The sequence below is a fragment of the Pongo pygmaeus genome, chromosome 2, assembly GCF_028885625.2.
Source record: "Pongo pygmaeus isolate AG05252 chromosome 2, NHGRI_mPonPyg2-v2.0_pri, whole genome shotgun sequence".
In the NCBI taxonomy this organism is placed as follows: domain Eukaryota; kingdom Metazoa; phylum Chordata; class Mammalia; order Primates; family Hominidae; genus Pongo; species Pongo pygmaeus.
The window spans coordinates 198,374,598-198,391,149 of NC_085930.1; the positions used below are offsets into that span (position 1 = coordinate 198,374,598).

Here is a 16,552-nt window from a genome sequence, read left to right on the forward strand (position 1 = left end):
AAAAAGGTATCTGAAATTTCACAAAGTATGCTGGCATCACAGCATTCCATGAATATTTAATCATCATCATCAAGACAGGAGGTTGGAGAAAAAAATCAGGTTGTGATATTTGGGAACAGCAGGTGTGGGAAGGAGGGTGTTGACACCCTCTGAAAACAGATATGGCATGTTGTGTGGCAGGTTCCCTCCACAACTCCCATGTCCCCTGGGGTCCCAAACGTGCTTTAAGAAAACTCTGAGGAGCTGGAGCTTGTCCTCAGCCTTCATGTGGCAGAGTATCCCTGGAAATGGGGATGGGCTTTGCTGAACTCCTTTCCTTCACAAAAACCTTCAGGATTTCTCTTTTCTGGGCCTTTGTACAATGTAGCTAGCTCCAGCCCCCATCTCTGTGCATTTTTACCCTTATTACTGTGATTAAGCAAGAACCTCTTTTATGTGTAGTAAGTCAGCAAGAGTACAGATATCCAGCTATGAGGATTTGGGATGGAGGGTATTGAAACTTAGAGTTCACCTAGGAACGTTTATATCATACAGTGAGGAGCAATGTAAAAATGAAAGAATCATGGGTCATTCATGTACAGATTACTTGCCTTCTAACCTTACCACACCCTCAACTTTGCCTGCCACCCAGTGTTCCAGACACACAGGTTTTACTGCTGTTTCCTTACAGCAAGACTGATTCACCCTACAGGTTCTTGCCCCTGAGCTTTTGTACAGTCTATTCTGGGTTGGAGTTTTCTAAATGACTGTCACGGTAGATGGAGAAACTGTAACACTCTGGTTCTCAAACTTTTATGTGCATAACAGCCATCTGGCAAGGCTTGTTGACATGGAGATTTCTAGGCCTACCCCCAGAAATTCTAATCCAGTAAATCAAGGGGCCTGGGCATGTGCATTTTCAATATGAGGTTCTCAGGCAGGTGTCCAGGGACCTGCGCGTCAAATGCTGTCTTCGGGGTGAGAGGCTCTTTCTGGACACTGAAGGATGCCCTGGCATGAAGATCCAGGCTGATACTGGAGTCATAAGCCCTGGACTCTGGACCTGTCTTTGATTCAGGCTGGTCACTGCACTGGGGGTGGGACTATTATTTGTGTGACAGTGGAGTAAGTTTTTCCCTGTGGACCCCAAAGATGCAGAAAGGGGGAAAGAATCCAAAATTACTGCCAAGAGGTGGAAACTGCTCCCCGTGTGATTCAGGTGGCCGCTGAGTGTTGCCAATATGGAAAATCCCTTAGGCTACAGGAACAGAAGCAGGGCTGTAACTGGTCAGGGACTAAGACAGACAAAAGCAAGATTCCCTCCCTCTCCCCAGGTGATTTGGGCCCTCTGGAAACCCAGAGAGCAGTCGCAGTTCAAAAGAAATCATCAAATGTCAAGACAGAATCACTGAGTAGAATCCCCAACAACATAATAAAGATGAAAATTCAACATAAACTTCTTGGCTAAGCATTCCAGACCCTCAATAATATGGCCTTGGCCTTAGGGGCCACCATTTCCCTTTAAACTTCAGACATTCCAAGAGAACAGAGCATTCAGTGTCTTCAAATGGGAATTCAAGGGACTATGTTGATGGGTGAGTGCCATAGGAGCTTCCTCTCTGGTTCAACTCCTATGGTCCAAACTCAAGTTTTTGAATTGAACTATTTTGTTGTTTTCATTACGTTGCCATGCCAACTTAGGTTCTAGAGTGTAATCTTACTTCAAAAATCAATCCCTAAGCCGGGACACTGACATGGAGGTGATAACAGTTTGATATTTAGTAGCATAGAATGACAACCTAGAAGAGACCTCACTTTGAACACGTCCAAACTGCTTTAATTTGCTGACAAGTAAGCCAAAGGATACCGAGGGAAACTTGCATAAGGGTATACTTGCCCGAGCACACCCAGGGAGTTAGTCAACTAGGGAAGTAACTCTCCATGCCTACACAGAAATGCATAATACCTTTTATCCTAACTAGTATCCCTGATACTTTCCTTGGTGTCTCAGCGTTTCAAAAGCCTATCTTATTTGCATTGTAATTTATCACTAGCTCTTCATTTATGTGTTTAAATTTTGTCAAGGTTCTTCTTCCTTCTTTAATTTCTTCCCTGATGAGACATGTAAAATGCCTCAAGCTGTTAGGAGAAGAACTTTAGGTAGGGAGAAAAAAAATAATACAATGGTAATAGTTTCATCTTACTGAGGTTTTAAAATATCAGAGTCATTTTCAATTTAATTCGACCATATATTGGGCATCCGAGTCTGCTGGTGACTGAACTGGGGGTGGAACTCTTATTTGTGTGACAGAGGAGTAACTTCTTCCCCTGTGTACCCCAAAGATGCAGAAAGGGAGAGATAATCCAAAATTAATGCCAAGAAGAGGTGGGAGCTGCTCACAGTGTGAACTGGCATCAGCCCATTCTCCAATAGAAGCAGTGTTTTTTCTCTGATGAAGGTGGGCTGTGATGGTTGCCTGAGTCGGCTGTGAGATTCCATCTAGCTCTGTGACGTTGAGTGGAGACTGGATGGTTTCCACATCCACTCCAGGGTAACCCGCACTTCCTCCTGAGCCCTGTGAACAGGGAGGAGCCCAGGTGCTTAGCAGGAATGGTGAGCCACACCCCAGGCATGAGTCAGACCTCCCATCCAGGAAGATGGGGAAGGGTGATGGGGTGGAGACCGTGGCAAGTATCACATTCTCCCGCCTTGTCTTTCCTTTGATTTATATTTGTAAGGAAGGGCGTTTCAAAGTGAAGCTCTGCCTTATGGGAGCCCTTCTCCCTGCCATGAATGGCTGGCAAAGTACACCCTTGTTTTCCTTTTCCTGGTTCTTTCTTAGCTCTCTGTTGCTTTGGGGGAGTGCGAGTGTAAGAGTAGGGGCAGGACTGGTTTGCGAGGCCATGTGCAAAGTGAAAATCCAGCCTGCTTGTTCAAGAACTATTAAGAATTTCAACATGACAACAGCGGAACAAAACCAAGCACAAGGCCCTTCTACCTGCAGGCCTGCATAACTGCACGGGTTGCATGCCCATGAAGCCATTCTTGGTTGGGGTGGATCAGAAAGTCAGGTGAGGATCTGGAGTGGAGGACCCTCACTGGGTCTCAAACCAAAGCCAAAAACGTACAAGAATTCTTCCCCATCTGTAACGAATGTGAAAAATGGTGCAACATTAGCAGATTGGTATCCAGAGAGTCTGGAAGTATTGCACTTAGATTCTGTGGCTGTCAAGAGCAGACCTTATTTTGTAAAGGAGAAATAGAGGGCAAGATAGAAGAGGCGATCCTCTGAAGGTCACATTGCTTGTTAGTGGCAGAATGGGAACTAAATCTTAGGCTTTCTAACTTCCATGCCAGTGCCCTTTTCAGCCCTCAGTGAACCTGTGCAACAATGAAATTGTTCTCTTTCATTGCGGATAAAATTGGAACTTGGAAATAAGAGTGAGATGCAGGGAAGGAAACGAGATCAATGATAAATGAATGGAGAAAACAAAACAGTTTAGGAAGCCAAAGCAGTTTGTCTGAGTCCTATCTGATACACAACATACAGCAAAGCAGACAAATGTCTATGTGGCAAAACAAAACTGGAGGAAGCAGATATTTTCAAATAAAATATGCGTATTTCCAACCAGCCTTGAGCTCATCTGATAAGGGACAGATTGTCCGGAGTAAATAGAGAGAGAAAAAAAGATGCTTTGGGCTGAATTTAGTCCCTTGTCAAAAGCAGAAGGGGCTTTTTGTTTCTCCTTCTCTGAAATGTCACCTCTCTAGCTGCAAGGCCTTGTAGGGCTGTGAAGGAAAACAGAGTCGTTTATATATTCATTCGTTTACTCATTCACCCATCCGTCAAAGTAGGTATCTTTTGAGTACCTACTATTGGCATTGTACTCTGCTAGATCCTAAAAAGAATGTCTTGTTTAAGACATGGTCCTTATCTTTAAAGAGGGTAGATAGATGCATATCGGGGAAGAAAACTAACTATAAGAGGGCAGTACCAGTGATGTGTGCTATGTACTATTGGAACGCAAGAGAAGGGGAAATTCATATTGCTTAGTACCTGTTCACTTCAAAAACTGCTGCCAGTATCTGTTCATTGTCATTGAACTCCTCTTTCCCAAAAGACTCCTGGGACACGGGATGTATCTGGGGAGTTGGGATATGGGATTCTTGTAGACAGTACCTATTTACTCCCAGTGATGCATGTTTATGTACCAATTTTTATCTGCATGATCCACTATGAGGGAGACCTGGACATGAGGTGATTCTGGTTCATACCTGACCAGGATCCATGCCACCTGTGCTTCCTCCTGCCCATCTGCTGCCCCAGGCAGTGTGTAAGAGAACAGCCCTGCCGAGTCCAGGGACGAGGCTACCTTGTGTGATCATCAGTATGTCACTCCATCCCCATTTGAAAAATGGCAGAATAGGGGTTCTAACATACCAGTGTTTCCTAACCTAAATAAGTAACAACATACATTATTTCTCATAGACACTAGAGCTGAATGAGAAGAGGAAGAACAATAATTTGTAAAAGCTATTACTATTATTATTTGAGATGGAGTCTCACTCTGTTGCCCAGGCTGGAGTGCAGTGGAGCGATCTTGGCTCACTGCAACCTCCGCCTCCTGGGCTCAAGCGATTCTCCTGCCTCAGCCTCACGTGTAGCTGGGAATACATAGGCCCGCCACTGTGCCCAGCTAATTTTTGTATTTTTAGTAGAGACAGAGTTTCACCACGTTGGCCAGGCTGGTCTTGAACTCCTGACCTCAGATGATCCACTCACCTCAGCCTCCGAAAATGCTGGGATTACAGGCATGAGCCACCAGGCCCGGCCTGTAAAGGCTATTATAGAAAAGAGAGAAGAGACAGGACACAGAGAGAAATGATCTTTTTTTACCAATTTATTGGTGAAATAAATTTTACCAATCTGGTAAAAATTATTCTGTACTTCCCTGCTCCTTGGCTGTTGAGCATGTCATCTACTGGGAGATCTGTACATAGCCTTTGCTATGCCTGGAAATATAGACATGAAGTTAATTCTTATATATAGCCATATGTTCTGTAATAGTATTGCTTCACATTCATACCAATACTTTGAATTTTACAAAGCTCTTATCACCTCCAGGAGCTCATTTTCTCCCTCAACAGCCCAGGGAGGTTGGTGGGATGTGTACTGTAATTCCCATTGCACAGAAGAGGCAACCAAGGCTTGGGGAGAACTAAGCTACTTGCCTCTGATCCCAGTGAGCAGCTGAGCAGGGACCAGAGCTGAGGTTTTCCGTGTGGCATTACTCCTACTGCTTGTGCCCCTCCTGGATGTATTATGTTTCCTGCCCCAGTTACTGCAGGCTGCAGTATGGCGGAGCTCAGCATGAGCTGGGAGGAGTGTTCAGTGACCACTGGAAACCTAACGATAATTAGATGGATGCCGTGTGAACAACTGATGTCTTTTCACAGAGTTTCTTGCCCTTTCAAATAGCATACTTCAAACAGCAGTGCATTGCTTAGTCCTTCTCTTAAGAGACCAGGCTGGGATCCAGCATGTCTCCACTCCTCCTGCCTTTTGTGCCCCCAACCTGCGCCATCATAAAGACATTTGGAGCTGAGCGGGAACAGTATTTGCCTCGCAATTATTTCTAATTGCCGTGTAGTTTTGCGGCGTCTAAGTGATGTGACCCAGATACCGGTTCTGTAAAACTCGCTTTTCAGCCTGGGGTCTGTATTAGGGAGGGGGCATCAATCAGTTCGATCAGGTAACTGTGGCTGAGTCCATCTCACCAATAACATTTATACCCAACTCTACCATCTGTGCTTGTTGAAATCCTAGCTCTTCTTTAAACAGCCCGGATCTAATGCCGCCTCCTCCGCTGTGCAGCCTTCCTGGAGTTGTTTCCTCCTCTGGATTACCATAGTACTTATGATCCTGTCCGTGGTGCTCATCATCGTCTATACCGTGCAATACTAATTCACTTACAAATTTTATCTTCTTGAGCTCCTTATGCCAGAGAATGTGTTTGGTTCATTTTCATATCTTTGTCTATGTGGATAACTGAGAAAGCTCAAGGTAGTTGCTCAGTTAACTACTGTTGAGTTAGTATACATGATGTCCTCGACATGGCGGAAGCAGGTAAAGGGACTGTTTATTCATTGTGACCTCTCCTGGGGGCTGAGTTTGTTCATTGTGACCTCTCCTGAGTGGCGAGTTGCCAGTTTGCATTTCATTTCCTATGGAATCTCTTCATGACCTCAGTATTCCTGGAACTTTAAACAACATTTTTTGAAGAGTGAATATTAGTTATTTTTCTTGTAAAAGAATGGAATTCAAGCAATCTAGTTTGTCAGCGCACCCCCATTCCTCCAGCCGTCAAACAGATACAATCGGATTTGGCCAGAGTCTGCTGAATGAAGTCGAGAATTTAGGATAGAAGATTGAAATTCAATCATACACATACAGCATTTTGTTTTCTGTGCTGTCCTTTCTTCCAGCAATCCACCTACTTGTGCAGTTCATACTTTATTTTATACCGACTCTGTATGTAGAACACACTTGCTTAGGTTTCAGAATGTGTTCATTAAGATTCTATTTCATTTTTTTAGCACCGTTGCTATGTCAAATCTTATCCTAGGTTTATTCTCATATGCTTCCTTTCAAATTCTATCTGCATTTCTGAAGGAGAAATGATACTCTCGACTTACAGATGACCAAAATTAAAAAGCCTCAGAAAGATAAATTATGACTTGCTACAGGCTGCAAATCCATTAAATGAGAGATCAGGATTCACTAAATAGATATTAATAGATCATCATTAATTCAATGTGTATTTATTTATTACCTACTATCTGCTGGGTGTTTTGAGGAGTATATGAGAGAATAAGATGTAGCATTGCCCTCAAGGGGCTCCCCATCTAGGGAGGGGGATACACACTTACATAGAGGCAATATCATGTGGTACATTTCCTAATAGGAATACCGACCAGAGATTCTGTGTGTACATGTGTTTGTTTTCAGAGATACACTGTTCTACATGTCTTCTACATTTTTGACAAGAGTGGTAGTGATGCTTAAAATCACAAATATCCAATAAATCAAGCCATCATAAAGAATATTAATGATAGGAGTGTAGGCGTCAGGCTTAAGCTTTATTATAACTACTTGGAGGCATACAGAAGCCATGGAGGAATGGATGATAGGCTGCTCCTGCTCCCTCAGCCGGATGTGTATTAGAGGGAGTTGGCAGAAAAACGCAGGACTTCTTGAGGGAGAGGACAGGAGGTAAAGGTGTGTCATTGCAGAACAAGAAAGGCCCCACCCACAAACCCAATTCTCTGCCTCTGACAGGTTGAGTTCCACCCTGTAAACATCCTCAGTCCTTTCATTTGACTATTTGAGGGTGAGAATGTAACTCTCAGCCTACTTGGTGAAGTGAGATTCAGACTGAGTGGGGTCACAGCACAGGGCACTGTCTTGCCTGGCTTTATCTGAGCCAATCACACCTCTCCTGGCCACTATCTGTGGTCTAGCCCCCTTTGTGCAGGAAGAGAAAGAAGAGTCTTGAGGACCAGCCTAGTCAGGTAAGATCAAGTGGCTTGTCACTGGTTCTGTAGAGATGGGTTATTTCTCTATGAACCAATTGCTTCTGTCCCCCAAGCTGAGTTTCTGGTCACCTCCCCCACTGACTTGCAGTTTGGTTTAGGTTTGTAGTTTTGCATTACCATGTGAAATTCCCCTATTCTTCCTTACTGTCCAGGGTTGATGAGGTTTGTAGGCTAGCATTTTTTAGCCTATAAAGCCACTTGACATACTTATCTATATATGGATTTTGATCTTAACTGCCCTATAGTGCAGTAGGATGGGTATAATTTTCTCCATTTGGTGGCTTAGTGAACTGAAGCTTGGTCAATTGAAGTGATTTGTTCCAATTGGATCAGCACGCTAAGGCCAAGATTAGATTGGATTCCTTCTTCCCTCTTCCTCTATTGTAGAACCCAGCAGGTCATACCTTATCCCCAAAAGCCAAAAGAAGTGAAAAGCCTTTCTGAACCATTAAATGGCAGACAAAAGGTGATTATTTCTTTGCAGGCAGTTTTAGAGGGTTATTTTTGAATTCATCTGAGGGAAATTTTATAATGATACACAGGTCCCATCAAACTGGGCTGTTTTTAGAGAACAAACGAGGGCATGTATGTAAAGGGGAGTTGTAAACTGAAAGGTGATAGGCAAATGAGACAGTGATGACTACTTGGCACCTGAGACATCCTCCAGATGTCTGTATAAGCAGGTTTTAATTCAGGGCTAGATGACACTCTCCAAATGTCAGAGGCAGTGTAGTGAGGCACAGATCATACAGGCCCTGGGGAAATATTTTAGCTTTTCAGTCACACTGTGGTATGTAGAAAAGCAAATCTCAGTGGGGGAAAAACACCCCCAAATCCTTTCAAATAGACTCATGCAATTTCCTCTCTTGTGACAGCTATCATAGTATCTCATTGTTCTACAGTTTTAAGGAAATCTCATCTTCAGTTATTATGTAGTTTACTTTTTAAGATGCTAATTTTAGCTATCATTTTTCTTTTCATGCTCAAAAGGTTATATCATTCTTAGTTGTGGAAGGAAATGTTTCCTCTGTGTGTGTGCGCGTGTATGTATGTGTGTGTGTGTCTGAGTTTATTATGACAGTGCTAATAGTCATCCCTTGGGACCACCACAAATGCAGTGGGTTGTAATGCCATATAATCTTTGGCAGACTTCTATATATTCTTTTTCTTTCTTTCTTTCTTTTTATTTTTGAGACAGAGCCTTGCTCTGTTGCCCAGGCTGGAGGGTAGTGACACGATCTCGGCTCACTGCAGCCTCCGCCTCCTAGGTTCAAGCGATTCTCCTGTGTCAGCCTCCTGAGTAGCTGGGATTACAGGCATGTGCCACCACGCCTAGCTAATTTTTGTATTTTTAGTAGAGACGGGGTTTCACCATGTTGGTCAGGCTGGAACTTCTGTATATTCTTAGTGTCTTTCTGGCTGTAAGGATGCTGAAGAAATCATTTAATCAGTTACCTTATTCAAAACAGAGAAACTGAGGCCCAGAAAGATGAAGTGATATGCACAAGTCACACCGCCAGTATCATTGGAGCTGCAAGTCCACATATGGGTCTCTTACTCTTTCATTGCCCACAATACGTAGTGAATGGTGCTAGGAGTCCCAAGCAGAAGCATTAGCCATGTCATTTTGGAGACTGTAACTAGATGTTCTTTAAGATTTCTTCCAATTAAAAGTTTTAGGGCACTTTGATCTTTGCTTAGCATCTACTAGAGATGGTGTCATGCCCTTTAGATTGGGGAAATTTGTCAGAAAAGACTCTGTCTTTATGGACTTGGTTCTTCTGGAATATTTGTTTCAGCCAAATATTGGAGCTTCTCCTTAGGTATAAGATGGGGAGATGGGCAAGAAGTGGTGGCATCTTCATTTTCTTCAGCCTGTCTGGATTTTTATATTTTCTGGGATCTTTCTAAATACGTGTCACTCAGTTCAATACTTTTAAAACTTGAAGTGATAGTTGATATTTTACTCAACATTGTTTAATCTTATGGCAGCATCAAGTCCGAGAATTCATTTACTCCAGAGGTTGCAGAGCAGCAGCCACAGGTGAATCCAGCATGCAGATGTGCTTTGTTTGTGCTGCCATGTTAAACAAGATAAAACTAGTTCCAAAGTATTTGATATCTAGGAAATTTCCTGTAAAAAATCCAGATATCTTGTTTTCAGGAAGATCAGGAGATCTGATAATAATGGACCCACATCCCCTCATGGATAACACCTGTGCTGGGGCCCGGCAGCATCTTCTTCCTGTAGATAGAACATGTTTTCCCCCATCCTCCACAGCTCCCATTTTACCTGATTTAGGCTACCAAGTGTTTGGATTTTCCACTTCTGATCTCTTCCAATCTCTTAGGTATTAGGATTCCTTTCAATCATTCTCTTTCAAGGGAAACCTAGTTCTACATAATGACAGACCAGGCTACAGATTAATGGCACCAGGGAAGAGGTGAAGTTAATTATTTGTCCCTAACCTCTCACTATGTAAGCGGTATAGGATATATGATGACTTCAGCAGAACATACCGTTGGCTGTGATACCTACCCAGGATATTTTCTTCAGCTAGCTATCAAAACTCAGTGACTTGAATGCTAAAGTGTTAAGCAAGATGACGCTGCTGCAGCATAATATTTAGGTGCCTATAAGAGAATAGGAAGGACAGTTGATACTTACAAGGTAATCCTCTTTACTCAATGGATCAATGGCATAAAAACAAGAAAAGAAATTATGATGTATGATAGCACATAGATAGCAATACAATGCCCTGTTTCCAAAGAATCCAAATTGCTGAAATCCTGGAGACTAGCTTAATGGCATGTTTTCTCTTATTCACCCACTAATATAATAATCACCTTTTGATCACCTATGGTGTATACAACCCTAAGCTTAGGGATTTAGGGGGAAAGAGTAGAGACCCTTTCTCAAAGGGGCTTACCATCTAGTATTGAAAATGTGTATACAAATAACTACAATGCAAGACAGAATATGATAAATATTTCAAGATGAAGAAGAAAGCAAATGTTGAGGTCTCACGAAGAAGAGATTTATGGCAACTAGGTAGGTTGCCATCAGAGATAATTGTAAGGATGAAGTGGCACTCAAACTGGGCTTTGGATTGACAGATGTGAGAAGAGTTTTCAACTAGAGAAGAGTTTAAGTAAACTCCCAAGTCAATACTATCTGAAGTATATTTGAAGGGTAGGAAGCATTTACTATGGCTCAATATAGGGCCAGTGGAACTGAAGTGGAATGAGGCCAGAAGTCTGGGTCTTCACCAGATTCTGGGTGCTGGCAGGCTCAGGGTTTCAGATCAGGCACAACATGGTGTCTTTGATGGGCATTACGGCTATTGACCAGACATTAATTCATGATTATTAGCTCATTGTTATCCAAGTTTGTAAGTCGTCAGTGAGAGAATGTCTGTGTAGGCACAACTTAGCTCTACATTAGGATTTTCAGAAGTAACAGAAAAAAAAGAACAGGATTAAGTTGAGCACTTACGTGAATACAGTAGACAGTATCATCTGAAGTGAGTAAGGCAAGGTGGTGCTATACAGTGGAATTAGAAAGATGGACAAAAATATTTTTAAAATACGTTAAGCAACCTATAAGACTCATTTAAAAATATGGAAAATATTTCTCTCTCTCAAGAAAGTCTATTCTTCTGGGTTATTTGAATGTTAGAAAAATGATGATGCACAAGTTGAGTTCTTAACTTGTGTGATGCGGGGAGATTTTTTAGTACGTAACCTTTGTCCTTTGGTCTGGGAAGCAGTCACCCTATAAGGAACAGGCATAGAAGGTTCTTGATGTCCTGACCCTGGATTCCTTCATAATAAACATTACTGAAAAAATCGTAAATATATGCATGCTCCACTGTGTTTCACAGCATTCCTGGTGGGTGAAGGGAAAGTTTTTGTTTTGCAAAGGGCTGCACTGTCACCAGAGCAATATTTAATATTTACACAACTCCCCCAAGGTATTTTATAAATAACCAAACTTTTCTCATTTTCATGTGTATGATTGTGTGTGGGACTGGCTTAGAGTTGTACTTATATCTCAGAGTTCTGTGCCTCAAGAGAGGTATGTAGGTGATGTGACACAGTAAAATGAGGTATTTGAACAAGATTCATTCATTTTAAACTATTTATTGAACAATGGTTCAATTCAAACATCTATTCAAGTGTCATTCATTGAAAGCTTTTGAATATCTGTTTTAAGTTTTGGAAAGAAAATTGTGTCTTTTCTACAACCCCATAAGTAGTTCTGGTAATAGCAGCAGTGAACAAAAATAATAATCTCTTTATTCAAGGAGCTTATATTTATAGTGATACAGAAAATAAACAAAACCATTCAGTAAAATATATAATATATGAGATATGGAGAACAATAGAACAGAGAAAGAGGATAGAAAGTTATGGAGAGCTAGATTTTGGACAGGGTGCTTAGGGTGGAATGAGGCATTATTTGGGTAAAGGACTTAAGGATATGAAGGAGTCAGCGAGGCACTAATTGGTGAAAGAGTATTCCAGGCAGCTGGAACAGGAAGTGCAAAGGCCTTGAAGCAAGATCTTGCCAGCCTGGAATCTTTGAAAAATAAGGCATGGAATGAAATGAGTGGAAAGATCTTTGGATTTTGGGAGATGAAGTTAGAAGTTAGATGATTGTGGAGTGAGAACAGGGAAAAGTGATAATGCAGGACCCTGTAAAACACAATAAGGACTTTGACTTTCACTCTGATTGAAATAGGAGCTATTTGCAGATTTGAGCAGATGAATGACATGGTCTGACTTATGTTTCAAAGGTACCCTTCTGTCTGTGTGTTGAGAACAGATGAGGGTGAAGTGGGGAGAGAGGTGGCAGAAGAAGAGAGATTCTTAGGGAGTTACTGCTATAATCCAGATGAATGATGTGGAAGCTTGGATGAGGATGTAGCTGGTTGTGCAGGAATGAGAATGTTTTGATTCTAGTGGCTGATACATAGAATGAGGGATAATGAGACAGATAAGTCAAATATAACACCACAGTTTTGCCTGAGCAACAGGTAGAAAAGAGTGGCCTTTATTTGAGATGGAGAAGATGGTGAGATGAATAAGTTTTGAAGGAGTATTAGGAGCTTACTTATGGACAGGTTAAATTTGAAATGTTAAGTGGGGAGTAAATGTATAAATCTGGTATTCAGTGAGGATATCAGAGCCGAAGATAAACAATGGGAATCCTATATGTATGTATGTATATGCATATATATGTCTATACATATATATGTATGCATATATATGTTATGCATATATATGTCTATACATATATATGTATAGACATATATATGTCTGTTTATATATGCATATACTTATATATGTACATACATATATATATATGGTATTCACAGCAATGAAATCAAATCAGGTAATCAAAGGAGTTAGTATCGATAGAAAAGAGAAGAGGTTTATGGACTGACTTCTGGGATGCTGAACATTTGAGTTTAGAGAGGTGTAGTGAACCCAGTCAGTGGTGTACCAAATGGGAAAGGGGGTGGTGAGAGTGGTCCCACACCAGCAGAGAGGGGTATTGTATCACTGAAATCGCTTACAGTCTCTATCACATGGTAATAATGAGAATAATTCTTTTCATTTACATTTTCTATAGACAATGCACCCCTTTACTAAAAACACGTTAGAACAGAATATTCTTATTACTTCCTCTTTCCTCCACTTCTTTCAGGTTCTATACGAACCCAGAAAGGAGACGGAGGAGGAGCAGCCAGCATGCTGGGTGGACACTAGGTGAATGTGGTGTGTCCTGGGAGTCAGGCAAAGGAGTCTTCCCAGGAGGAGAAAGTGATCAGATGGTACAGATGCTGCTGAGAGGTGGAGTTGGATGATGCCTGAGAACTGAGCATGCAGCAGTGTGCTGGCACAGGTTCAAGACAATGGGAAGAAAGGAATTGGAGATTGTGAATATAGATGTTCCTTTCAAGGAGCTTATTTATAAAAGAAAATGGAGAAAATGGGCACCAGCTGTGAGGAAAAGGACGGGTTTTTTATTGAGGTGGAGGAAAGAGAAATATGCTTTCATGGGCCGGGCACACTCGCTCATGCCTTGTAATTCCAGCACTTTGGGAGGCCAAGGCAGGCAGATCACTTGAGGCCAGGAGTTCCAGACCAGACTGGCCAACATGACAAAACCCCGTCTCTACTAAAATACAAAAATTAGCTAGGCATGGTGGTGGGCATCTGTAGTCCCAGCTACTCACAAGGCTGAGACACTAGAATTGCTTGAAACCGGGAGGCAGAAGTTGCAGTGAGCTGAGATCGCGCCACTGCACTCCAGCCTGGGCGACAGAGTGAGACTCCATCTCAAAGAAAAAAAAAAAGAAATATGCTTCATAGAGTTTGTAATTTGATTGATGTACATAGACAGAACATTTTATTTTATCTTTCTACAACCCTGTAAAGTAGTTCTGGTAAGAGTTATCATTTTTTCAGGCTCCAGGGGTTGAAGTCAACTGCCCAGAATCAGACAGCAAATTAATAGCAGATGGTATTTAAACCTGGTTTCTAAAAGTTGAGTTCATTGTTCTCTTCACTGCCTTACTCTACACATAATTTTGGAGATAACTTATAGCTTTAGAATTTTCTGTAACAGTTTTACTTAGCCATGGTTTAAGGACATTTTATAAATCTCAGGAAACTCACACTTCTGAGCAATGTCTCCTAAACTGACTGATTTTACGTCAAATGGAGGATGTTTGGAGCTCTAAAAAGGAATTAGAATTCAGTGTCTGCATCAACGAAAACTTGCAGTATTTGGAAAGATTCTCTCTAGTAGTGTCAACATAAGACTTCAGGTTGAACCATCTGCGTGGCTGGAGGATGGGAATACAGTGTTTTATACCTTTATTCATGGACTGATTCTCACGTTAATGTCCTCCTCTAGTAGTGCATTTGTGTCAACTTACCAACATCGATGATATATCCTTATGCTGTCTGATGCTTTCTGTCGACTTGAAGGTCATGCGCAGTTAAGATTCTTTCTTTTTACATGGAGCTGCAACCATACATTTCTGGGTCTCCAATTCTACTTGGTTCTCAAATGGGACATTGCTACTCTTTATAAGCAGGCATAGACATATTATTTTAATCCAGAATGGAAAGCTTTGCACACCATTTGTCACTTCCCTAGTGGTGGCTGTCCTCACCCATCACTGAGATCACCAAAAGGTAACTTCCTAGAGTGACATATAAACCTTGTCTTTCAGCCACAGATTGTACTGAATACTTGGTGTGTCTCTAGTGGTTTGCCTGGTGGAAGAGCTCCTAGATCCATAGGTATCCAGACAGCTCAGTGTGACTTTCTGCAGTTGCACTGAGAGTGCCCCTATTGCACACTATACAGATTATTGCCTAATGCTTTATCTAGACATCTCATAATTATCTGTTTGCAGATCTGACTCTTTCACAGACAATTACTCCTTAAGGGAAGAAATTGTATTTGCAGGTTGCTTTCTACTCTCCACCTCTCCGTTTTCCCCAGCACAGTACTTGGCCCAGAGAAGTTTCCCCCAAAATGTGTTTGAATTAATCAATTAAATGGAGCACTCTTTTATGCCATTTAGAGTTGCACTAGGGAGGTTAATGTATGTCACGTAGGAAAAAGGGGGAGTACCCAAGTTCAAGACATTCTTATATGCAGAATTAATTAATTATGCAAATCAAATCTACAACTGTATTAGTCCTTTTTCACACTGCTGGTAAAGACACATATGAGACTGGGCAATTTATGAAAGAAAAAGGTTTAGTGGACTTACAGTTCCACGTGTCTGGGGAAGCCTCACAATCATGATGGAAGGCAAGGAAGAGCAAGTCACATCTTACATGAATGGCAGCATACAAAGAGATAGAGTTTTTGCAGGGGAATTCCTCTTTTTAAAAGCATCAGATCTCATGAGACTTATTTGCTATCATGAGAACAGCATGGGAAAGAGTTGCCCCATGATTCAGTTACCTCCCACTGGGTCCTCCCATAGCATGTGGGAATTCAAGATGAGATTTGGGTGGGGACAGAGCCAAACCATATCATTCCACCTCTGGTCCCTCCCAAATCTCCTGTTCTCACATTTCAAAACCAATCATGTCTTCCCAACAGTCCCCCAAAGTCTTAACTAATTCCAGTATTAACTCAAAAGTCCACAGTCCAAAGTCTCATCTGAGACAAGGCAAGTCCCTTCCACCTATGAGCCTGTAAAATCACAAGCAAGTTAGTTACTTCCTAGATACAGTGGGGGTACAGGTATTGGGTAAATACAGCCATTCCAAATGGGAGAAATTGGCCAAAACAAAAGGGCTACAGGCCCCATCCATGTCCAAAATCAAGCAGGGCAGTCAACTCTTAAAGTTCCAGAATGATCTACTTTGACTTCATGTCTCACATCCAGGTCACACTGATGCAAGAAGTGGGTTCCAATGGTCTTAGACAGCTCCATCCCTGTGGCTTTACAGGTTACAGCCTCCCTCCCAGCTGCTTTCACAGACTGACATTGAGTATCTATGGCTTTTCCAGGTGCACAGTGCAAACTGTCAGCACATCTACCATTCTGGGACCTGGGGGAGTGACCCTCTTCTCACAGCTCCACTAGGTGGTGCCCCAGTAGGGACTCTGTGTGGGGACTCTGGCCCCACATTTCCCTTCCACACTGCCCTAGAGGAGTTTCTCCATGAGAGGCTTACCCCTGCAGCAGACTTCTGCCTGGACATCTAGGCATTTCCATACATCTTCTAAAATCTAGGCAGAGATTCCCAAACCCCAGTTCTTGACTTCTGTGTACTGGCAGGCTCAACTCCAATAGAAGCTGCCAAGGCTTGAGGCTTGCACCCTCTGAAGCCATGGCCTGAGCTCTATGTTGGCCCCTTTCAGCCATGGCTGGAGTGGCTAGGACACAGGGCACAAAGTCCCTAGGCTGCACAAGGATGGAGACCCTGGGCCCG

General features: G+C 42.2%; 1 protein-coding gene across 14 annotated transcripts in view; it reads left to right on the forward strand.

Annotated features, from left to right (window-relative positions):
• TPRG1 (tumor protein p63 regulated 1) overlaps positions 1 to 16,552 on the forward strand; it is a 222,305-nt gene that overhangs the window by 63,929 nt on the left and 141,824 nt on the right. Inside the window, exon 1 of one of the 14 annotated variants that reach the window (XM_054482653.2) lies at positions 7,378 to 7,552. The exons of the other annotated variants lie outside the window; for them this stretch is intronic. The gene's annotated coding sequence lies outside the window, so the exon portion shown is untranslated. Of the gene's footprint in view, positions 1 to 7,377; positions 7,553 to 16,552 lie in introns of those variants that run through there. 14 annotated transcript variants of the gene reach the window in all.